Below are 25682 nucleotides of genomic sequence, written 5' to 3'. Positions count from 1 at the left end.
TTTTAGAGACTCATAAAGGTGGGAAATGTATTAGGAAGCGCAGTTTGTGTCAGGGGAAGTCTCCCTGTGCTACACACCAACACAGTAGTAAGGAAGAGAAAAACCACCAAACGGATAAGGTAGAGCAAGTAATAGTGTATATTATAGATAAGTGCATGTAACTGCTTGCACCTTCCAATCAATATTGATTTGAGATTCTTGATGCACACCTAATCTTAGAGTATGCATAGTCTTCAATTCCTTTCTCAACGTACATAATCTCAGGACATGCATATTCTTCAATTCCCACAGCCTCTACTCTCATCCTTCTCTTCCAATCCATGTGGCTTGAAGAAATTCTGAGTTTTTTAACTGCTGATTTGGCATGATAATGATAACCACAAGTCTCCAAAGTTTTAGCAACTAAATAATACCTTGAAGAAAAAAGATAACAGACAATATATGTAATGCCTTAGACTTGGATCTCCAACAGTCAGTGTCTACCTGGTTATTATGCAGATATGCACCTTGTTCCTTTGCTTTGTCATGGACACCAGTGTTTGAGCAAGTTACACAGGGACGCTTCACATCATGAGGATCCTGTCATTGTGACTGTATCTGCCATGAACACAGGTAATGCACGCTCTCCATCATGCAGACAGTAATCATAAATTACTCCTCGGGGCATTCTGCACCAAAAAATTAAAAATTATGCGCCAAAAAATTTAAAATTCTGCGCACTATTTTAAAATTCTGCAAAATGTATTTGTCAAAATAACACTACATAATCACGCCAGTTTCAATTATTTTGGTAATTTATTTCAAAATACCTGTCAGCAAGTATGTCTATAACAATACAGACACACACAAAAATTCCCTCAGGAATAAAGTTAAAGAAACCCCTATGAAAACCCTGTTCCTGTTTCTCTGTACCTTCCCTGCCCCCGAGCCCAGCCAGGGGCCAGATGCCCACAACCCCTCCCCACAGAGCCCAGGAATACAGAGGGAGAAATAGCCTGATGCTCGGTACCAGGCTTGCATGGAGTTTCCTGCATGCTGCCCTTTCCTTCCCTCAGGGCATGCTGGGAACAGCAACTGCCAGGAACCCTCTAGCTCCCTCTCCCTCCCACAGCAGTGTCTTCTTTGTGCAAGCTGGGCTCTGTTGGGTCCAGTGGCAGCTAGCAGCATTGCAGCCCATTTCTGTGGGGGAAAGGAAATTCTGTGCACACATTAATTTCTGCAAAATTCTGCATTGCGCAGTGGTGCAGAATTCCCCCAGGAGTATACACCTATCAGGGATGGTCTAAATAATACTTAGTCCTGCCATGAGTGCAGGGGATTGGATTAGATGACCTCTCGAGGTCCCTTCCAGTCCTGTGATTCTATACATTCTGTTCTACCTGAGAGGACAGAGCCTGCCCCACTCCTACCTCCTTAGAAACACCCCAAAGTGCTGCCCCTCCACTCTGAGCATGCCACAATAGTGAGCGAGAGGGACTAAGTGTCACTCTCTCTCACATGCATGACTGCCCATCTTCTCCCCCCCGCCCCCGCCCCAGGGGTGATTTATGTTTCTATCAGCTGCTTCAGGCACCCAAACTGACTTGCCTGCACTGCCAGGGAGGGATACATAACTGCTCTTGTGGCTTCCCTTTGCTTCCCCATCAGAAGTCATTTTTCTGTGAGGAAGCAAAGAAATCTGCAGGGGACATGAATTCTGTGCATGCGCAGTGATGCAGAATTCCCCCAGGAATAATAAATACAGGTGACATACAGAATGGGGTCTCAGCTTTCCTAGTTGCCTTTTGTGATGGCAGATGACACAACAGTTCTATTCGTGTGCCTGATACAAGGGTTGGTGCCCACCTAGAAGACTGTGCTTCTACATTACTGACATCAAAGTATTTTCATTTGAATCTAATGTTCATTATATTTCTTCATTCTGCCTGTAGCTTTCACTTTCAAGGACTTTTCTTGACCTTTGGCTCTCTTTTATCAAACATCAAACAGCCGTGTTAGTCTGTATCCACAAAAACAACAAGGAGTCAGGTGGCACCTTAAAGACTAACAGATTTATTTGGGCATAATAAATGTTAGTTTTTAAGGTGCCACCAGACTCCTTGTTGTTTTTATCAAACAATACACTAAACAATGTGTCCCCAGTACCCTTAGTTTACATTCCCTTGGGAACTCTGCAATAAAGCCAGAGAGTGTACGTAAATGGTTTTGGATTTCTCTAAGATGGTATTGTGCTAATTACCACAGCACTGTTTGAAGTGCTGATCCTTACAGCACAGCACAATTTTGCCTTCTATCTGTATATTTTATTCATTCTCTTTGCTTTTGGTTGAAACTCCCTTGCTGTCCAACTCTTCTGTTCATGGCACATGATAATTACATTGATTTCAAAGATTAACACCAAAAAGTCCACATCTTGATCTCTTATACTGTAATATCTAAACCCAAGTTTTGTTTCTTCCTCAACTGATTTGCTCCTGAAATATTTAATTCCTTTTTCTGAAGTTGTTAAATTTAATTGATAGACACTGAACTGAAGGGGGAAAATATGCCATCATTATGGTCACATCATGCCCTGACCTGCTGAGCCCAGTAACTGATTTGTGTCCCTGCAGTCTCCACACTGTTCAGTGTGAAGAGAACAAAACAATAGAGTCCACCACATCACATATGGTGGGGAAAAGCAGATATGTAGGTAGCCCCTGTCACATCTATCTAGCTACCTTCCCCCACACCACAAAAATATATATGTGACTGATGGGATAGGTAGAAAAAGTGATGTGGGCCAAAAGGCAAGGAGAGAAATTGCCCTATTAACCCCTTGTATGCCAGTGTGGGGCAGATGCCCCATCATAGACACCATTAGAAGCTCAGCAAATTAATTATGGAAAATGCTGCTTCTGTGACATGGACAGAGAACACAAATTAACAAGATTTCCCAGTTAACTGTAGTGTTAAATCCATAGTTGCTTCTGAGGAGTGGAGAAACCAGAACACTTCCTTTTGGTGAAGGAGCAACAGCTTCTAAACAGGCTGGAGTGGGTTGTAAGGAATCAGTAGTAGAAAAGGAAGGGTTATGTTATGAATCAGATTAAGCAGCACCCTTACCTACTGTGAGGTGCATGGGGGGTAGGGGAGGATTGCTCATCCCAATAGCACCACAGTATAAAAGCAGGCATGGGTTTTACTGGGGAAGACTGCAGCTGTAAACAACCCTCCTCCAGCCTGCTTGAGCCGTGGCTCTTGGATTTTCCTCCTTTTTAGCATTTCAGATGCAGAGATGAACAGCATGAATCTTCAGGCGAGACAGCCTATGGCAGTGTCAGTCTCATCACCAAAAAAACAACTGGCGGAACATAAGTCTTATGGGGGACTGGGCACATCTCTGTGTGAAGACATTTGCTAGCCAATGATAAAATTACACAGTCACAATGAGGATGTGGAGAAAGAGTTATTTACCAAGTTAAATACCAGTGATTCTGCTTTTCCTAATTACAGAAGAAAATTGCCCAATGCATAATCTTGTACAACATATATATTAATTTTAAGGGACATTGTCATCTTAAAAATCATACTTTTTGAAAAATGTACCTACTATTGTTATAAGTTACATCTAAGATAATTATAATTGGGGGGGGCAGTTCTCATCCCTCATCTAGTCTCTAATTTTTAAAGTTTGACAGAACTTTGTTTATAGTCAATTTAACTGTTTTCCCCCTTTGTAGTCAATCATTTGAGCCCAGATTCTGCAAACATTGACACATGGCTAACTTTACCCATTCCATCTGTGAGAGGCATAACTCACAGTGCTTTAAGTGTCCACAGAATTGAGACCTTAGTCAGTTTCTTCTGTCTGTGTGGGTCTCTCTCACAGCAACCAGTGAGGGAAAAACATTTAAAAGAGGGAATTGTAACAGGTGGCTTACCCCTTAATGGCTGGAGGCCAGCCCTGATTACAAAACAGTCCCCACCTCTGAGGAATCAGGCAATTCCAGTATAAAATCAACAGGGAGGGGCAGGAGGTTGTCTAGAAATCTGTGGCCATGCCTGTAGAGATTGAGGATATGTCTACACAAGAATAGCATAGCTGCAGCTATGCTACTGTACTGTAGACACTTGTTGCAGTGATGGAAGGGGTTTTTCCATTGTTATAGTAAATCTTCCCCTCTGAGGGGTGGCTGTGGCTAAGTCAATGGGAGAATTCTTCTGTGGACTCGGTAGGTGTCTACACTGGGACATAGGTTGGCTTAACTGTGTCTCCCTGGGTGTGAGTGACATAGCTAGGTTGACCTAAGTTTTAGGTGTGGAGCAGGCCTAAGAAGGCTCCTGCAGGGCCCTGAGTTGCATGAGAAGGCACCAGTGGGGAAGGGCTGTGGAGAAGCAGGTATAAAAAAACTAAGGTAAGTGGAGGATTCCCTGTAACCAGAAGTCTTTAAACCAGCCAGAGGTTATGGGTCTATTACAAGAGAGGGTGGGTGAGGTTCTGTGGCCTGCAACATGTAGGAGGTCAGACTAGATGATCATGATGGTTCCTTCTGACCTTGAAGTCTGAGTCTATAAGACAGATTCTCAGGGAGAAGCAGAAACTGGGAAGAGGAGTGTTCTATTTTGAAGGACTTTGTGTTATAGTGGCTTATCAGGACAGGGACACTGAACTGGGGTTGGAACCTGGAGGGCCAGTGGATGTGAGGACCTAATAAATTGGACCGCAGGTGGGGAATGTTTAATTTCATTTGACTTGTGTGGCGTTTATTTAAAGAAGCCCTGAAGAAGAGGAAACAGAGGTAGGGCACTGCAGAGGCACCCTTGACCAGGAGGGGGTGCTCTGGAGGCAGTTGACCCTATGTCAGGACTCTAAGCTGTAAAACTATAAAAACTGGCAGGGAAATTCAGGGGCAGGCAGAGGACCTGAAATTATCTTTCTTTTCTTTTTTTTTTTCTTTTTTTTTGTGTAATTGACTAGATTTCAAGTTGATGGTGTCCCTTTACAATATCTTGTCTTTTTTTTTTTTTATTTGAATCTGTCTAGGTTTTGACAGAATGTTCATTCCCGTGGTATATGAGAGCTTGAGAAAAGAAGAAAACAGATACAGATTTGGTGTAAATATGTATTCAAGACACAAACTTTGAGATATATTAAAAGGTGTAAAAAGATAAGAAGAAAATGACACAGCCTGGCAATTCAAAATTAAGGAAATGTAGAAAATTGATAAGGGAAGCAAAGGGACACAAGAGGACCTCTATAGCCAGCAGCAGTGTTAAGGAGGAGTTTCCTAAGAGTATAAGGAAGAAAAAGAATCTTAACAATGGTATTGGTCCATCACTAGATGGAATGGTAGAAGTCCCGGAAGACTGGAAAAAGGCTAATGTAGTGCCAATCTTTAAAAAAGGGAAGAAGGAGGATCCTGGGAACTACAGGCCAGTCAGCCTCACCTCAGTCCCTGGAAAAATCATGGAGCATGTCCTCAAGGAATCAATTCTGAAGCACTTAGACGAGAGGAAAGTGACCAGGAACAGTCAGCATGGATTCACCAAGGGAAAGTCATGCCTGACTAATCTAATTGCCTTCTATGATGAGATAACAACTGGTTCTGTGGATGAAGGGAATGCAGTGGACGTGTTATTCCTTGACTTTAGCAAAGCTTTTGGCACAGTCTCCCACAGTATTCTTGTCAGCAAGTTAAAGAAGTATGGGCTGGATGGATGCACTATAAGGTGGGTAGAAAGTTGGCTAGATTGTCAGGCTCAACGGGTAGTGATCAATGGTTCCATGTCTAGTTGGCAGCCGGTATCTAGCGGAGTGCCCCAAGGGTCGGTCCTGGGGCCAGTTTTGTTCAATATCTTCATTAATGATCTGGAGGATGGTGTGGATTGCACCCTCAGCAAGTTTGCAGATGACACTAAACTGGGAGGAGAGGTAGATACGCTGGAGGGTAGAGATAGGATACAGAGGGACCTAGACAAATTAGAGGATTGGGCCAAAATAAATCTGATGAGGTTCGACAAGGATAAGTGCAGAGTCCTGCACTTAGGACAGAAGAATCCAATGCACCGCTACAGACTAGGGACCGAATGGCTAGGCAGCAGTTCTGCAGAGAAGGACCTAGGGGTGACAGTGGACAAGAAGCTGGATATGAGTCAACAGTGTGCCCTTGTTGCCAAGAAGGCCAATGGCATTTTGGGGTGTATAAGTAGGGGCATAGCCAGCAGATCGAGGGATGTGATCGTTCCCCTCTATTCGACATTGGTGAGGCCTCATCTGGAGTACTGTGTCCAGTTTTGGGCCCCACACTACAAGGATGTGGAAAAATTGGAGCGAGTCCAGCGAAGGGCAACAAAAATGATTAGGGGTCTGGAACACATGACTTATGAGGAGAAGCTGAGGGAACTGGGATTGTTTAGTCTGCGGAAGAGAAGAATGAGGGGGGATTTGATAGCTGCTTTCAACTACCTGAAAGGGGGTTCCAAAGAGGATGGATCTAGACTGTTCTCAGTGGTAGCAGATGACAGAACAAGGAGTAATGGTCTGAAGTTGCAGTGGGGGAGGTTTAGGATGGATATTAGAAAAAACTTTCACTAGGAGGGTGGTGGAACACTGGAATGCGTTATCTAGGGAGGTGGTGGAATCTCCTTCCTTAGAGGTTTTTAAGGTCAGGCTTGACAAAGCCCTGGCTGGGATGATTTAGTTGGGGATTGGTCCTGCTTTGAGCAAGGGGTTGGACTAGATGACCTCCAGAGGTCCCTTCCAACTCTGATATTCTATGATTCTAACTATCAATAATAAGGCAGAGTTCAAAAAATATTGATTTGTTTTGTTTTTTTCCCCCCCAAATACAGATGATGTCAATCCATGTGATAACTTTCAATTCCACTAGTATCTCAGGAGGACGTTAAACAGCAGCTAGTAAAGTTAAACATATTTAAATTAGCATTTCCAGATATTCTTGGATGCAAGTTTTTAAAAGAGTTGGCTGAGGAACTTGCTGTGGTGTTATTGAAAATCAGCATTAAGAATTGGAACACTGGGGAAGTTCTGATGGGAAGAAAGCTAACGTGCCAATATTTAAAAACAGTAAATGGGATGATCCAGGTAATTATAGGCTTGTCAGTCTGACTTTGATCCCAGGCAAGATAATGGAGCGGCTGTTATGGGACTTCATTAATAAAGAAGTAAAGGAGGGTAATATAATTTAATGCTAATTAACATGGGTTTAAGGAAAATAGATCCTTCAAACTAACTTATCTTTTTTGATGAGATTACAGGTTCATTTGATAAAGATAATAGTGTCAATGTAATATATTTGGACTTCTGTAAGGCAGTTGACTTGGACCCCTTTGGAAAGCTTAGACATAGTCTGCAGACCCCCAGGGGTCCACAGATCACAGGTTGAAAACCACTGAATTAGATGATCAGTGTTCCCTTCTGCCTTGGAAATCTATGAAGGTTTACAGAGGTTGAAAATTTACTAGACACCTAATAGCCACAGACTAATATAAAAGATGTTTTACACACCCACTAGTGAGATCCAGAGGCTTATGAGCTACTACAGACTCAGCACATACTCTGAGAGTGTTTGGATTCCTACAAGAATGTTGTCCTCTGAACCAGCTCAGGGGGCTCCATCTTTTAGTTAGAGGCTGATATGGAAGAAGTCTGTTATTAAAGATAAAATCCCTCTCTGGCTGCAATAGTACAGAAGGAGGTGTTTCTCGCTTTCCTTTGCTCCTTCACTACTCTGTCCCCCCCCAGTCTTCTGGTTGCTGTGAGGGGATGAGGTCTCTGATATTCTACCCTTCCCCCAGCTTCCATTTTTTGGATCCTCCTACTCCATGAGTAACTCAAAGGCCTGCTTCTCCTGCTGCCCATAACCTTCCATAACAGTAGAACCTCAGAGTTCTGAACACCTTCTGAAAGGAGGTTGTTTGTAACTCTGAAATGTTTGTAACTCTGAACAAAACATTATGGTTGTTTCAAAAATTTAGAACTGAACGTTGGCTTTATACAGCTTTGAAACTTTACTATGCAGAAGAAAAATGCTGCTTTTAACCATCTTAATTTAAATGAAAGAAGCACAGAACCAGTTTCCTTACATGGCAAAATCTTTTTTTAAACTTTCTCTTTTTTTTTTTTTTTTTTTTTTTTTTTTAGTAATTTACAGTCATTAACACAGTACTAAACTGTATTTGCTTTTTTGTTTTTCTGCTGCCTGATTGCATACTTCTGGTTCCAAATGAGGTGTGTGGTTGACTGGTCAGTTCGTAACTGAGGTTCTACTGTAGGTAGCAGAATTAATTGGACATGATTCTTGTCAGTTTCTCTGCTGCCCATAAGGTTCTGAATGGTAGATTTCTTACCAGAGTCTTGTGTATTTCATTCTAGTACTGTTTGGGAAAGCTACAAGCAGCTGGAGAAACACAGGATCTGCCTATTCACAGACTCAGTAAGTCAATACTTCATCTGGTCACATTTAGAAAGTTATCTGTAACCATAAAAGCTAAAATATTTTTTAATTAAATTTTGCAGAAATTGAGGTCTGGTGTCCTCCTCACTACACACATACACAAATATGCAAAAGAAAGTTTTCTATTCATTATTGGAAAGTAGTTATTGGCAATCACTTTGAACAGTTTAGTCAGAAGAGTTTATAAAATTCGCCAGCTGTGCCTGCAGAGATTGTAACTTCTTTGAACCTAAGCAGTTTGCCTGATGTTTACACACTCCACTTACTATGCCAGCCCAATTTTCAAAAACTTTTTGAACCAAAACAGTTCAGTTAGAAAAAGCTTACAATCTTTGCCAACATATAGCTTCTAAACTATTCCAGATGTTAGTAAACAAAGACTTGACAAACTGTTCAAAACTCCATTGCAAATCTCTCACAAGTATTGACCTTAACCAAAATAGTCCTATATACTGGGCTCATGAATAAAGCACATGTGAAATTTCTATTCCAGATCATTTATGATATATCATAGAATATCAGGGTTGGAAGGGACCTCAGGAGGTCATCTAGTCCAACCCCTTGCTCAAAGCAGGACCAATCCCCAACTAAATCATCCCAGCCAGGGCTTTGTCAAGCCTGACCTTAAAAACCTCTAAGGAAGGAGATTCCACCACCTCCCTAGGTAATGCATTCCAGTGTTCCATCACCCTCCTAGTGAAAGTTTTTTCTAATATCCATCCTAAACCTCCCCCACTGCAACTTCAGACCATTACTCCTTGTTCTGTCACCTGCTACCACTGAGAACAGTCTAGATCCATCCTCTTTGGAACCCCCTTTCAGGTAGTTGAAAGCAGCTATCAAATCCCCCCTCATTCTTCTCTTTCATAGACTAAACAATCCCAGTTCCCTCAGCTTCTCCTCATAAGTCATGTGTTCCAGACCCCTAATCATTTTTGTTGCCCTTCGCTGGACTCGCTCCAATTTTTCCACATCCTTGTAGTGTGGGGCCCAAAACTGGACACAGTACTCCAGATGAGGCCTCACCAATGTCGAATAGAGGGGAACGATCACATCCCTCAATCTACTGGCAATTCCCCTACTTATACACCCCAAAATGCCATTGGCCTTCTTGGCAACAAGGGCACACTGTTGACTCATATCCAGCTTCTTGTCCACTGTCACCCCTAGGTCCTTCTCTGCAGAACTGCTGCCTAGCCATTCGGTCCCTAGTCTGTAGCGGTGCATGGGATTCTTCTGTCCTAAGTGCAGGACTCTGCACTTATCCTTGTCGAACCTCATCAGATTTATTTTGGCCCAATCCTCTAATTTGTCTAGGTCCCTCTGTATCCTATCTCTACCCTCCAGCGTATCTACTGCTCCTCCCAGTTTAGTGTCATCAGCAAACTTGCTGAGGGTGCAATCCATCCCATCATCCAGATAATTAATAAAGATGTTGAACAAAACTGGCCCCAGGACTGACCCCTGGAGCACTCCGCTTGATACCGGCTGCCAACTAGACATCAAGCCGTTGAGCCCAACAATCTAGCCAGCTTTCTATCCACTTTACAGTCCATTCATCCAATCCATACTTTTTTAACTTGCTGGCAAGAATACTGTAGGAGACCGTATCAAAAGCTTTGCTAAAATCAAGATATATCACATCCACTGCTTTCCCCATATCCACAGAGCCAGTTATCTCATCATAGAAGGCAATCAGATCTTATCTTATAAAATCAGTGAAAACTTGGCCCTACAGTGTTTGCAGCCCAAACTTTCCAGCCTTGTGCTGATCCATACATTGCAAAGAATCCAACTTGTGGATCAATGGAGAAGTACTAGTCATCTTGTAAGAGAGAAGCCAGGAACATGAATTGTGCAGAGGGCTCTGTCATTCAGCTCTCTCTTCCCCAGGAAAGTCCTAAAATCTCTTCTGTGTTTGCAGGTATCCTGCTCTGTATGTTGGGGTTTATTTTGGCCATCACAGTCAGGGTGCTGGACAAAGTGGGCATGAAGCAGCTTGGCTTGGATGGGGTTATCCAGGAAGAGTCCAAGAAAGTGGTACGTGGAATACAGACCGCCTTTTTCTCCAGAGCCTTGAGGTTCTGGCATGAGCTAACTGACTTTTCTTGTCTCTGCTGCGTTTATTTTGTGACTGAAGTTTGCAATAGCACTAGCTGACGTTAGCCAGAAAAGGGAGCCAATGCCACTTATCCAAGTTTTATATGCAAAAAAGAAAAGGCGTACTTGTGGCACCTTAGAGACTAACCAATTTATTTGAGCATAAGCTTTCGTGAGCTACAGCTCACTTCATCGGATGCATAAAGTGGAAAAATGCAGTGAGGATGTTTTATACACACAGACCATGAAAAAATGGGTGTTTATCACTTCAAAAGGTTTTCTCTCCCCCCACCCCACTCTCCTGCTGGTAATAGCTTATCTAAAGTGATCACTCTCCTTACAATGTGTATGATAATCAAGGTGGGCCATTTCCAGCACAAATCCAGGGTTTAACAAGAACGTCTGAGGAACAGTGGGGGGGGGTAGGAAAAAACAAGGTAGCTATCTCACAGTTCCCGCAGTCTCCGCTGCCCATTGGAATTCTGGGTTGAGATCCCAATACCTAATGGGGCAAAAACATTGTCACGGGTGGTTCTGGGTACATGTCGTCAGGCCCTCCCCCCCTCCGTGAAAGCAACGGCAGACAATTGTTTCATGCCTTTTTTCCTGAGTTACCTGTGCAGACGCCATACCACGGCAAGCATGGAGCCTGCTCAGCTCACTGTCACCGTACGTCTCCTGGGTGCTGGCAGATGCGGTACTGCATTGCTACACAGCAGCAGCAACCCATTGCCTTGTGGCAGCAGATGGTGCAATAGGCCTGATAACCATCGTCATCGTGTCCGAGGTGCTCCTGGCCGCCTCGGTAAGGTAGGTCAGGAGTGCCTGGGCAGACATGGGCGCAGGGACTAAATTAGGATTGACTCGACGAGGTCATTCTCTTTAGTCCTGCCGGCAGTCCTATTGCACCATCTTCTGCAGAGCAGCCAGGAGATGAGGATGGCTTGCAGTCCTACTGCACCGTCTGCTGCCAGCCAAAGATGTAAAAGATAGGTGGAGTGGATCAAAACAAGAAATACACCAGATTTGTTTTGTATTCGTTTGCTCCCCACTCCCTCCCTCCGTGAAATCAATGGCCAACAATCATTTCGGTGTGGTCTGTCAGGGGCACCTTGAAAAGTTTAATTGAGATCCAGTCCTGCCTGAAATACCAGGGGGAGGGATAGCTCAGTGGTTTGAGCATTGGCCTGCTAAACCCAGGGTTTTGAGTTCAATCCTTGAGGGGGCCATTCTGTGTGACAGTTGTTTTTGTTTCTCCTTGATGTAAAGCCACCCCCTTTGTTGATTTTAATTCCCTGTAAGCCATGTCGTCAGCCGCTCCTCCCTCCGTCAGAGCGACGGCAGACAATCATTCCGTGCCTTTTTTCTGTGCAGACGCCATACCATGGCAAGCGTGGAGCCCACTCAGATCACTTTGGCGATTAGGAGCACATTAAACACTACGTGCATTATCCAGCAGTATATGCAGCACCGGAACCTGGCAAAGCGAAACTGGGCGAGTAGGCGACGTCAGCATGGTGACGAGAGTGATGAGGACATGGACACAGACTTCTCTCAAATCATGGGCCCTAGCAATGTGGGCATCATGGTGCTAATGGGGCAGGTTCATGCAGTGGAATGCCAATTCTGAGCCTGGGAAACCAGCACAGACTGGTGGGACCGCATAGTGTTGCAGGTCTGGGACGATTCCCAGTGGCTGCAAAACTTTCGCATGAGTAAGGGCGCTTTCATGGAACTTTGTGACTTGCTTTCCCCTGCCCTGAGGTGCAAGAATACCAAGATGAGAGCAGCCCTCACAGTTGAGAAGCAAGTGGCAATAGACCTGTGGAAGCTTGCAACGCCAGACAGCTACCGGTCAGTCGGGAATCAATTTGGAGTGGGCAAATCTACTATGGGGGCTGCTGTGATGCAAGTAGCCAACGCAATCAAATATCTGCTGATATCAAGGGTAGTGAGTCTGGGAAATGTGCAGGTCATAGTGGATGGCTTTGCTGCAATGGGATTCCCTAACTGTGGTGGGGCCATAGATGGAACACATATCCCTATCTTGGCACTGGAGCACCAAACTGGCAAGTACATAAGCCGCAAGGGGTACTTTTCAATAGTGCTGCAAGGACTGGTGGATCACAAGGGACATTTCACCAACATCAATGTGGGATGGCCGGGAAAGGTACATGATGCTCGCATCTTCAGGAACTCTGGTCTGTTTCAACAGCTGCAGGAAGGGACTTTATTCCCAGACCAGAAAATAACCATTGGGGATGTTGAAATGCTTATAGTTATCCTTGGGGACCCAGCCTACCCCTTAATGCCATGGCTCATGAAGCCATACACAGGCACCCTGGACAGTAGTCAGGAGCTGTTCAACTACAGGCTGAGCAAGTGCAGAATGGTGGTAGAATGTGCATTTGGACATTTAAAAGCGCGCTGGCGCAGTTTACTGACTCGCTCAGACCTCAGCGAAACCAATATTCCCATTGTTATTACTGCTTGTTGTGCGCTCCACAATATCTGTGAGAGTAAGGGGGAGACGTTTATGGCGGGGTGGGAGGTTGAGGCAAATTGCCTGGCCGCTGGTTACGTGCAACCAGACACCAGTGCAGTTAGAAGAGCACAGGAGGGCGCGGTGCGCATCAGAGAAGTTTGAAAACCAGTTTCATGACTGGCCAGGCTACGGTGTGAAAGTTCTGTTTGTTTCTCCTTGATGAAACCCCCGCCCCTTGGTTCACTCTACTTCCCTGTAAGTTAACCACCTTCCCCTCCTCCCTTTGATCATCACTTGCAGAGGCAATAAAGTCATTGTTGCTTCACATTCATGCATTCTTTATTCATTCATCACACAAATAGGGGGATAACTACCAAGGTAGCCTAGGAGGGGTGGTGGTGGAGGAGGGAAGGACAAGGCCACACATCACTTTAAAAGTTTAAAACTTATTTAATGCCAGCCTTCTGTTGCTTGGGCAATCCTCTGGGGTGGAGTGGCTGGGTGGCCAGAGGCCCCCCTCCGCATTCTTGGGTGTCTGGGTATGGAGGCTATGGAACTTGGGGAGGAGGGGGGTTGGTTACACAGGGGCTGTAGAGGCGGTCTGTGCTCCAGCTGCCTTTCCTGCAGCTCAACCATACGCTGGAGCATATTAATTTGATCCTCCAGCAGCCTCAGCATTGAATCCTGCCTCCTATCATCGCGCTGCCGCCACCTTTCAGCTTCAGCCCTCTCTTCAGCCCACCACCTCTCCTCCCGGTCATTTTGTGCTTTCCTGCACTCTGTCATGGTCTGCCTCCATGCATTCGTCTGTGCTCTGTCAGTGTGCAAGGACAGCATGAGGTCAGAGAACATTTCATCGCGAGTGCGTTTTTTTTGCCTTCTAATCTTCACTAGCCTCTGGGAAGGAGAAGATCCTGTGATCCTTGAAACACATGCAGCTGGTGGAGAAAAAAAAGGGACAGTGGTATTTAAAAAGACACATTTTATAGAACAATGGGTACACTCTTTCATGGTAAACCTTGCTGTTAACATTACATACATAGCACATGTGCTTTCGTTACAAGGCCACATTTTGCCTCCCCCCACCGTGTGGCTAGCCCCTCCCCATGGCTAACAGCAGGGAATATTTCTGTTCAGCCACAGGCAAACAGCCCAGCAGGAACAGGCACCTCTGAATGTTCCCTTAAGAAAAGCACTCTATTTCAACCAGGTGACCATGAATGATATTACTCTCCTAAGAATAACACAGAGAGATAAAGAACGGATGTTGTTTGAATGCCAGCAAACATACACTGCAATGCTTTGTTCTACAGTGATTCCCGACTATGTGCTACTGGCCTGGAGTGGTAAAGTGTCCTACCATGGTGGACGGAATAAGGCTGCCCTCCCCAGAAACCTTTTGCAAAGGCTTTGGGAGTACATCCAGGAGTGCCGCGAATGCCAGGGCAAATTAATCCTTAAACACGCTTGCTTTTAAACCATGTATACTATTTAAAAAGGTACACTCACCAGAGGTCCCTTCTCTGCCTGGTGGGTCCGGGAAGCAGCCTTGGGTGGGTTTGGGGGGTACTGGCTCCAGGTCCAGGGTGAGAAAGAGTTCCTGGCAGTTGGGAAAACCAGTTTCTCCGCTTGCTTGCTTTGAGCTATCTACAACCTCATCATCATCATCTTCCTCATCCCCAAAACCTGCTTCCGTGTTGCCTCCATCTCCATTGAAGGAGTCAAACAACACGGTTGGGGTAGTGGTGGCTGAACCCACTAAAATGGCATGCAGCTCATCATAGAAGCGGCATGTTTGGGGTTCTGACCCAGGGCGGCCGTTTGCCTCTCTGGTTTTCTGGTAGGCTTGCCTCAGCTCCTTAAGTTTCAAGAGGCAGTGCTTTGAGTCCCTGTTATGGCCTCTGTCCTTCATGCCCTGGGGGATTTTGACAAATGTTTTGGCATTTTGAAAACTGGAACGGAGTTCTGATAGCACAGATTCCTCTCCCTATACAGTGATCAGATCCCGTACCTCCCGTTCGGTCCATGCTGGAGCTCTTTTGCGATTATGGGACTCCATCATGGTCACCTCTGCTGATGAGCTCTGCACTCACCTGCAGCTTGCCACGCTGGCCAAACAGGAAATGAAATTTAAAAGTTCACAGGCCTTTTCCTGTCTACCTGGCCAGTGCATCTGAGTTGAGAGTGCTGTCCAGAGCGGTCACAATGGAGCACTCTGGGATAGCTCCCGGAGGCCCATACCATCTAATTGCGTCCACAGTACCCCAAATTCAACCTGCAAGGCCGATTTCAGCGCTAATCCCCTTGTCGGGGGTGGAGTAAAGAAATCGATTTTAAGAGCGCTTTAAGTCGAAAAAAAGGGCTTCGTCATGTGGACGGTTGCAGGGTTAAATCGATTTAACGCTGCTAAATTCGACCTCAACTCCTAAAGTGTAGACCAGGGCTTAGGCTTCTGCAGCTGCAAACAACAAGGGATCATGAAAATTAAACTAAACAAAGAGAATACATGTTGGCAGCCTACTGGAGACCAGAGCCAGGACTCTGAGCATGAGGGGTCAGCAAACATTCACCTGAGTTCATTGTGCAAGTTGCTTGTGAATACAGATGAGATTCTAGCCTCCTCTTGTGTGATTTACAGAGTAATCTGGTCAGAACTAGCCCATCTTCCTTCCAAGGCAGAACCGTCTTTGTGCTACACTCTCCAAGAGTATGTCTACACTGCAATTAGATACCCATGACTGGCCCATGCCAGCTGACTAGCCCAGCTGGGCTAAGGGCCTGTTTAATTGTGGTGTAGACATTCAGGGCTCAGGCTGCAGCCTGAGTTCTGGGACCCTCCAGGGTCCTAGAGCCTAGGCTGTGGCCCAAGCCCAAATGTCTATACTGCAATTAAACATCCTGGTGAGCCCGAGTCAGCTGGCATGTGCCAGTCACGGGGGTCTAATTGCAGTGTAGACATACCCTTAGTGTCCCAAGTAACAGGGCTGACATTGCTTCAGGTCATCAGATCCATTAAACTTCAGAAGAGTATACCCTGAGGGAAGGTCTTAATGACAGTTTTCCATTCTTAATGTACTGGTTATATTCTGGTATTTCCCTCCATTAATAACTCCTAGTTATACCTACATCCCTGCTGTGCTTCATCCCACGGTTTGCCTCTGGCAGCTGCAAGTTCTGCTCAGAAAACTCTTTTGCTGCCATAGACTTTTATGAAGGGAAGGAAAAGCACTTGACCACACTGCCAGAGAAGGGCGGTGTGTGGGTGTAGAGGGGCACAGCAACTCCCAGAGGCGAATGAGTGACCTTTCAGACTCCAGTCACCATCTGGCCCTTCTCATGGAATAGTAGAGGAAGAAGGTGACATAGTTATGAAGTTGGAAGTAGTTTGTATCCTATTAATCTAGGGGGCTTTTCTCTTTACAGCGGGTTCAGGATGGCTGACGACTGCCACTTCGCTACTGGCTCCTAGTCCTAACCATCATGTTCTTCTACAACGGGGTCTTCCCTTTCGTGGCAGATGCCAGGTACTGACCAGAAAGGTAGCATTGGTGCTGGTAACTGTTCCCGGCACTGGAGCTTCGGTACAGAGCTAACTGTGTCCATCTCCCTCTTCATTTAGCTAACAGGGGAATCTCAGAGGAATGGGGAGCTTTCCAAACAGCTTGTTCATTGCTGCCTTTGTGAGCACAAAGCCAGAAAGGGAGCACTGTCCCTCTCAAGCAAGGTGCTTAACATTTAGCTATAGAATATCAGGGTCCTTTGACTCTTCTCTCCCTTGTACTGTGTTATGCAGCCATCTCTGAAGATGATGCAAGACATGGGGATTTCCAGTCCAAAGCAACCTTAAAGGAACTTGGACTCTTTCAAAACTCCAAAGATTGGGGAAATTCCAAATCTAGTCTCCTGCAAATTAATACTTCTCCCTTGACTTAGGTGGGACAATGGCAAAGAGGAAACCCATCTGACCAGCACCTGAAAGTCTCATGAAGTGCATCTAGATAGAACTGCCCAGCTTCTGGGGCCAGGGGGTTTGTGTTGCATAAATCCATTCAAGTAAAACACTTACTGGAGTGGCAATGTCAACAGGAGGAAGGTGCAGAGGGCTCCGGTGGGGTCAGATTCAAGACCACTGATGCTGTAAAGTGTTTCTTGGCTAAACAACTCAGAACCATTGCAGCCTTCCCAAGACTGCCACACATGTGAGCAGCTGCCTGGAAGATGGCCAGCAACCAGCATCTTAAGATAAGGCATAGATTAAAACTGCTGTGCATGGCAGTTCCTATGGCACACTGCCATTTCTCAAATGCTAGAACCTCAGTGGGAGGGACTGCAGTTAGAGTAGCAGACTAGGGGGGTCAAGAGACCTGGGTTCTGCCTGCCCTGGCTCTGACACAGACTCTATATGACCTTGGGGAAAGTGCTTCTCCTCTGTCTGTTTCCCCCATTTTGCAAATGGCTATACTGCTACTTTCCCCACAGGAGGCTTGCAAAACTTAACATTCACAAAGTGCTTTTAGATCTTGGGAGAAAAATGAAAGGAGGGCTCTATATTTATAATACAAACAAACGGCTCAGCAGTTTGGGGTGGGGAGGGGTCCTTGCAGGCTTGCTGCAGCAATTAACAAAAAGGTTCTACTATTAGAACCTAGTGAAAGCAAAACGCACAGTACTGGGATCTTTGGGGCTCTCCCTGCACTCCCTGAAATGGGCTCTCTGGCCAGCTGTCATCTGCTTACCTTATCCAGAAATGGTCCCCATACGGCCTGATTCCTGCACTGCTGTATCCCCATGTTCTGTCATGGAGCAATACTCCACAGTGCCTCAGGCACAAAGAGTCATGTTTCAAATATCTCTTTTGGCAGATTAATTCCAGGCTTGTTTCCAAAACAAGAATCATGGCTCAGTGCCTTCAGTGTCATTGATTACTTGGATCTATGGCAGTAAATCTGCAGGGACAACATTTTGCTGCCCCAGAGCTACAAAGAAGTTCAGCTGTCCTCAAAATAATTCTAGCCACTTAAAAGGAACCAGTCAAAATCTAGGTGAGCAGAGGGTTTCCAAATAAATTAGTTTCTCAAAGCTGCTAAGCAGTGGCTGGCCAGTAGAAATCTGGGTGCCCTACAAAGGATTTAAAAAACACTAGGTTTACGCCATTTTTGTCCTCCATAACGTATGAAGGAAGCTTGTTTTCTGCTGTAGCGATATCGGGGCCTGTCTTCTCTGCTTTTATTGGATATCTTCTTGGAGCAGTAGAGAACTGGAGTGGGAGATTTCTGAGCCCTTAATCAAAGGGTTGAAGTTGTTAAATGCTGATTCTTCCCTCCACACAGTTTTGAGTTAATGTATCTAAAAATGTAACATCCCTCTCACCCCTTCAGTTTCAGGGCTGAGAAATCATCTACTCCCCCAAGGAGACCGCCAGGGAAAACAGGACTCACTGTTCCTGGAATTTCCAAGATGCATGCCCCCCTCCCCATGCCCCCAAACTTTCAGGCCTCTTTTATCCATCATAAAGCAAGGAAGGGCACAAACCTCCCTCCTCCCCCCAACAGACCTTTTTGTTCAGCACACCTTTTAAAAAAAAATGATTGATTTGAGTTTGTGCTTTGACAAGTTCTCTAATTAAAAACTCCCTGTCCAGATGTGTGCTCAGACTTGCTTTGTGCCAAGATAACCAGACCAAGAATCCTAATGTAATTTTTTTTTGTCCCCCTCAATTTTATTTTTAGCAAGTTTATCCAGGATAAGTACTCTGGCTACAGTCAGCAGGCAGCCGCTTACATTGCTGGGACGGTATATGACAGCTCCCTTGTTCTCTCTGCAGCAGTTGGCATATTAATTGTGAGTACCCAGTACTTAGCAGAACATCAACTACATGGTGGATTGTCTGCTGATAGACCACGGCTTAGTACAAATAATATTTTGTGCATCTCTGACAGAGATCAAGTGTTTAAAATTAGGGCTCTGGAGTTGGGTCATTAGTGATGCAGGGGGTTAACGGACTAGTCTGGAAACCCTGAAGACCATTCTGTATTAGGTCAGAAGTGAAATGAGTTTGATCTCTGATCCCCTAGTTCCTGCTGTAGAAGTACCACACCAATAGCTGAATACTCATGAGAGGCCCAAGATAAAACAATGAGGGGAGTGTTGCAGGTCAGGATTAAGGGGCACAGGCAGAGCGTCGCAAGGGATGAGGAGCAGTAGCTTGCATAGAATCAACTCATGCTTTGTCTAATTTATCAATCCCTCACTTCCGTAAGCACTAAAATGCAACATACTGCCTTAAAACTAAAACCTTGGAGTTTCTAATTCAGGTGATTTGGAACATCCTTACTCTCTAATAGGCACACCAGTCTCTTCAGTCCCTCTTGGTACATGTGAGGAATGTGAATACTTTGTGAGGTGTTATTTTCCATTAGCTGATACTCTTATAAGTTATTATTTACACATTGCTCAGCTGCACACATTGAGGAAGAGTGCCCTGGAGCCCTGGTGGAAACCATGGGGGACTCTCGGTAAATCACCTTCTGTTTGTCCTTCATCAGGACTGTGTAGGACTGAAAGGTGTGTTTGCAGTTGGTTGTGCTGTGCTGACTCCGCCACTCTTTGCTCTCCTGGCATTTACATTTGTTCCTCCGCTTGTCTCTACCATCTGTCTGGGGATCACTTACTCCTTTGCTGCTGTAAGTATGTAGAAGCCACTGCATTAGCTGGTCATTTTGTAGCTCTGCTCACTCCTTTCCAGACACTGGCATTTTACACTAGCCAAGGGATAAACATTGGGCATGTGTGCATTCTGAGGCTTTTGGATTACAAAGCCCAAAGGATTTAGTCAGTAAACACCCCCGTATAACCGAAAACAGCTCAAGGAACCCATTGGCATGGTCTGTGGGAAGCATTAGCTGTTAAGCAGTACTGTCCTTTCATGACACCTTTTGAGCAGGATCCAGAGTGTCCACCTGAGTCAGTTATCCCAGCTCCTTATTGAGATGTTTGACTCTGAATTGTGTGTGCTTTAAGCTGACTGGAGTAAGTGGAGAAGAAAGATGTAGGCACTGTCATCATCCATTTACTGTAATCTACTGGTTTCAGAGTAGCAGCCGTGTTAGTCTGTATTTGCAAAAAGAAAAGGAGTACTTGTGGCACGTTAGAGACTAACCAATTTATTTGAGCATAAGCTTTCGTGAGCTACAGCTCACTTCATCGGATGCATTCCGTGGAAAAACTGTTTTTCCACGGAATGCATCCGATGAAGTGAGCTGTAGCTCACGAAAGCTTATGCTCAAATAAATTGGTTAGTCTCTAACGTGCCACAAGTACTCCTTTTCTTTTTGTAATCTACTGTAATCTTCTAGTGGTCAATGGTGGATGGGTCAGAGGAAGGTGTAAACCCCTCCATAAGGCATCCAAATGTGTAATGGGGACAACTTTCTCCCTCAGTTGATGAGCTAGTGGCCTGAAGCTGGGGCTTGAATTGTAAGACTCTTCTAGAAAGTGTCTTGGCAGCAAACTTTTCCTATTTTAACATCAGCCCATTTCTTTACTCCTTACAACAGGCGAGTCTGTGGCCATCCATACCCCTTGTGGTTCCCCAGGCAACGTTAGGGACAGCTATGGGGCCTGCAACCTCTGTGCAGATGACTGGAATTGTCCTCTCCAATCTGATTGTTGGACACATTCTGGGAACCAAGTCCAGGTGAGAACTAGTGCCTTTTGTCTCTTAAGCAAAAGCCCACAGGTTGTGCTGAGGGGGACTAAACTTGAGAGCATAAAACCAGTTTTGTTTGTGGTCTAAACGAAGCATGGTTTTAGGACATGAAACTCAACACCATATGCTGCTTCATTTTATCTGGATGTTATATAGCGCGAGGAAACACATTCTCACATGATCACATGTTAATCTTCTGGACCCAACAGTGAACTAAAGGTCCCACTATGGCGCTGGCAACGGATGATGATCTTCATGCTGGCAAATACCATTGCATGCATTATTGCTTTGTTAGCCTCAACGTGGTGGACAAGCAGCAGGTCGTAACATGCTTAAACTTTCATTACCCTCCTACCTCCAGGGCAAGATGCCTTGGATTCTAGGTATTTCCTACAAAAAGTGCATTGCGGCAGGTCTTAGGTGTAAACTTAGCTCCCAACATATTGGTTTGAAAGGGACCTTAGGTAGTGTAGTTTGTGTAGGTTTTCTCACCGACTCTGGATAGGTACTGTTGAGTTGGTCACTGCAGAATATCCTGCAGATATCTACTGCTTTCCCTGTTTTGCTACCATACCATTTAAAAGATAGGCATGGCAATGGTGGGAACCACCAGTATCACATATGTTGGTGGCCTAATCACACATTCCTTCCCCAAGGTGGCTTGCACAAAATACTGAAGACCAAAATATCTGCTGAAAGGTTGTCTGTAAGCTACACCCATTTTCTAGGAAAGCTACTTGTTTGTTTCACTGTCTGCTTCTCTGAATTGCCAGGGTGAGACACTGAACAGAGCAACAAAGCAACCATCTGCAGAACAGGAGGTCAGGCAGCCTGTAGACACAGCACCACTCCTGGATGAAGTGGGAGATGAAGGGTTCATCAACTAAGAAGCATCAGGATGCCCTATTTTGGATCCTACAGTGACAGTACAACTACAACTGGTTGCTGGCACAGTATTGTCCCTCTTTATTTCCAATTGTATGCTTTTAAGGAATACATTGTAATATTTTTAGGGGTGTTTTTGTTTTTTACAAGGATAACCTTATTCAGGCATCCATGAAAACAAGCTGGTGTATGAAGGGAATTATAAATATGAAGGGAAAGTTGTTTTGTTCCTTGTGTCTGGAACAAATCAGCCATATGGTACATTAAGCCAATGATGAAGCTTATGTGGTGCACTTTTTGAAATGGACTACACTACAATGTTTAGAGTCTAAACTCAATCCACCTGAAGTTTGTTCTAAGCAACTATATGCCATCTTCTAATTCACCTTAATTTATCATTATAAATGTGTCAATATAAGGTATTTCATTAAAATATCACTGCACCTTCACAGAAAGCTCCTCACACAGTGGCGTGAATGGGTTGAGGAGCCTTCCATTTCAATAATTGCTGTCGATTGTCAATGTCCTGTCACAAATTTATTGTGTGTGTAAATAAGATTGCCATTGTGTCCTGGCAGAGGCTGCTGGGATTGTTTTTACTTATTTTAAATTGGCAAGACCAATTATATGAAAACTAGCCAAACTTTTCGCTTGACACTCCACAAGCTGCATTATTCAGATACAGAGATGTTACCTTCAAATGGTATGAAACGGTTGATCGAAAATAATAAATAAACCCCTTAAAACCTGAACTTATACTGTCAATGCACATTGATCATTGACTTGTCCGGATGAGTAAAACAATCATCTTTACTATGCAACCTCTTGAACGGTGCTCTTATAAGCATTGAGGATGATGCTTCAAGTGCGTGCTAACTTCATTGTTAAACAGAGCTGAGAGCAACCACCTGAAAGATGATTTGCTAAAAAAAAAACAGGTACGGAATTTGCTGCTTGTACATGGTTGAACAATTGCAGAGTAAAATTACTAACTTCTGTATTAATGTGAGAACAGAAGGTGTACTGATGAGTCCAATAAAGTAACCTTTTCTAAAGTAATTGTTACAGAGGAGAAATCCTCTATTATAGCAAATTTTGTTCCAGTGATACATTTGAGCTAGGATAAGATTTTAATGTAGCAATTTCCTCTCTGCCTCCTGTTAGTATGTGTTAAGTTCATCTGAAGCTACTCCGGCTCACAGTACAACCTAATGCAAACAATGGAAGGACTAGACTTTAGGAACACCTATGATTAAGGCAACTGAAAGGCTTTTATTATTTGTTATGGAGGGGAGAGGCTATAACCTGCTCCAATTCCTGTGGCAGGAGATTCTGAAAGATATGATGCCCTTTCCTGAAAACTTGATGGCTTATGCTCATACCTTCTACTATCATGAGGCAGTATAATGGAGATACTTGTAATGTGAGCACGTGTCCTACAGGGATGGTCATAATTGGACTTAGCTTGAAACTTCCTAGTGGCTGATCATGAGCCTGTGTTGTTTATTTGCCAGCAACAGGTTGCTTATTCTGAAGAAGAGAAGAGTGAGGGGGGATTTGATGATAGTCTTCAACTACTTGAAGGGGGTAGGTTCCAAAGAGGATAGAGCTCAGCTGTTCTAAGTGGTGGCAGATGACAGAACAAGGAGCAATGGTCTCAAGTTGCAGTAGGGGAGGTCCAGGTTGGATATTAGGAAAAAATATTTCACTAGGAGGGTGGTGAAGCACTAGAATGGGTTACCTTGAGAGGTGATGGAATCTCCATCCTTAGAGGTCTTTGAGGCCTGGCCTGGCCTGACAAAGCCCTGGCTGGAATGATTTAGTTGGTGTTGGTCCTGCTTTGAGCAGGGGTTTGGACTAGATGACCTCCTGAGGTCTCTTCCAACCCTAATCTTCTATGAGTATAACAATAGTTTTAGCTACCTATTAGTTGAGGGGAGAGCCTTTGGTGAGTTAGTAAAGCAGACCTCAGATATACTATCCCTTTAAATGCATCTTTTTACATGCAATCATTGCTATTCTGCATTAGCATCGCATTACTAGACCTCCATGTTGTAACATTCTGTAGTTGCATTTGGAAATTCATGCTGGGATTTCTATAGTCCCATGTAGCACACAAATGGTGGGGCTCTGCCTCAAAAGAATAACAGATGTACTCTGTGCCTAGTTAACATAGTCATAAGCAGCAGTCTAACACTTCACAAAAAACATAGCTGTCAACACTAAGTTATCAACGTTATTACACCTCTACCCTGATAAAGCAGCGTTCTGGTGGGCAGGGCTGCATGGTCTGGTGGATCAGTGCATCTGCGCGTCTGGCTCTGACATGCTGCTCTGAGCAGTGTGTTAAGGGTGCCAGGCTGGGGCTGAGGTGTTGGATAAGGGGTCGAGGGTCTCGGGGGGCAGTCAGGGAGCAAGTGGGGGCGGTTGGATGGTTCAGAGGTTCTGGGGGCAAGGCGGTCAGGGGCATTGGATAGGGCATGGGAGTCCCAGGGAGACTGTCAGGGGGCAGGGCAGTCAGGGGACAGGGGGGGTCTCTGGAGGGGGTGGTCAGGGGACAAGGAGCAGGGGGGCTTAGATAGGGGGTGGGTCTTGGGAGGGGTGGCTAGGGGTCTCTGAAGGGTCAGTCAGGGGGCGGGAAGGGACTATTAATAACGGAAATGTTCAAGGCCAAAGCAAGTTCAACATAACGTGGTTTCACCTATAATGCGTAAGATTTTTTGGCTCCTGAGGACTGCGTTATATCAGGGTAGAGGTGTACTTAACATAATAGCCACACTGGGTCAGACAGTAGACTGTGTAGCCCAGTATTCAGTCTCCTGACAGCAGTCAATGGCAAATGCTATAGAGGGAATGAATAGAATAGGGCAATTTTGATTGATCCATCCCATCATCCATTTCATTGGGTGACCCTTGGTTCTTGTGTTATTTTATAGGCCTCTGTCCAGCCCCCCTTAGTCATTTCTTTTTCCAAGCTGAATCATCCCAGTCTTTTTACTCTCTCCGCACATGGAAGCTGTGCCCTACCTCTAATTATTTTTGTTGTCTCCCTGTACCTTTTCCATTCCTAATATTTTTATAGATGGGGTGACCAGAAATGCATGTAGTATTCAAGGTGGGGGCATAGCATGGATTTATATAGTGGCATTATATTTACTATCTTATCTATAGATAAGATACTAAATATCTAACCTACTGGTTCTTAACATTATTAGCCTTTTTGACTACTGCTGCACATTGAGCAGATTTTTCATAGAACTATCCCCAATGCCTCTAAGATCTTTCTTAAATTAGCTGTTACCACTCAGGCCCCATCATTTTGTATGTGTAGTTGGGATTGTTTTCTAAATATGCATTACTTTGCATTTAGCCAGATTGAATTTCATCTGCCATTTTGTTCCCCAGTCATGCACTTTAGTGAGATCCTTTGTAACTCTTTGCAGTCAGCTTTAGACTTAACGAATGAGGAATTTTGTATTATCTGCAAATTATGCCACCTCTCTACTGTACATCCTTTTCCAGAACAGCACAGATCCTTAGGCCCCCCATTTAATTCCCTCCGTTGAGAAAAATATTTATTCCTAGCTGTTGTCTCCTATTTTTTACCCAGTTACTAATTGATGAGAGGATCTTCCCTCTCATCCCACAACTGCTGATTTTGCTTAAGAGCTTTTAGTGAGGGACATCTTCAAAAGCTTTCTGGAAGTCCAAGTACACTATGGATGCTTATTGACACCCTTAAAGAATTCTAATATACCTCACCGATCTAACTTACTTTATTTATTTCAAAGGTAATGGGAAGGCCAGTAACCTTCTGCTCCTTCCTCTTCCCTCCCTCAATATGTAAGTTTGCTGTTTCTCATGAATTATGTATAGTGAATTTTGAACTAGACTGTCAGATGCTACCTGACTGGTATTTGAGACACGAAAAAGCCTACAAGTGTTTTCTCTAGTGACTTGCCAAAGCATGCAATTGATCAACACTTCTGCTACATCTTAAGCTAACTTCAGTATGTAAACTAGGCACCTGCACTTTTCTGTTACT

General features: G+C 44.6%; 2 pseudogenes; one reads left to right on the top strand and one right to left on the bottom strand.

Moving 5' to 3' along the window:
• The first annotated feature begins 495 nt into the window (after positions 1–495).
• On the top strand, positions 496–21639 carry LOC141995048 (lysosomal dipeptide transporter MFSD1-like; annotated as a pseudogene).
• LOC141995047 (uncharacterized) lies at positions 13399–18358 on the bottom strand (annotated as a pseudogene).
• Positions 21640–25682: the final 4043 nt, after the last annotated feature.

This window comes from Natator depressus, chromosome 10 (assembly GCF_965152275.1).
Source record: "Natator depressus isolate rNatDep1 chromosome 10, rNatDep2.hap1, whole genome shotgun sequence".
In the NCBI taxonomy this organism is placed as follows: domain Eukaryota; kingdom Metazoa; phylum Chordata; order Testudines; family Cheloniidae; genus Natator; species Natator depressus.
The sequence above is the reverse complement of the archived record's forward strand: the minus strand, read 5'-3'. Positions and strand labels throughout refer to the sequence as shown.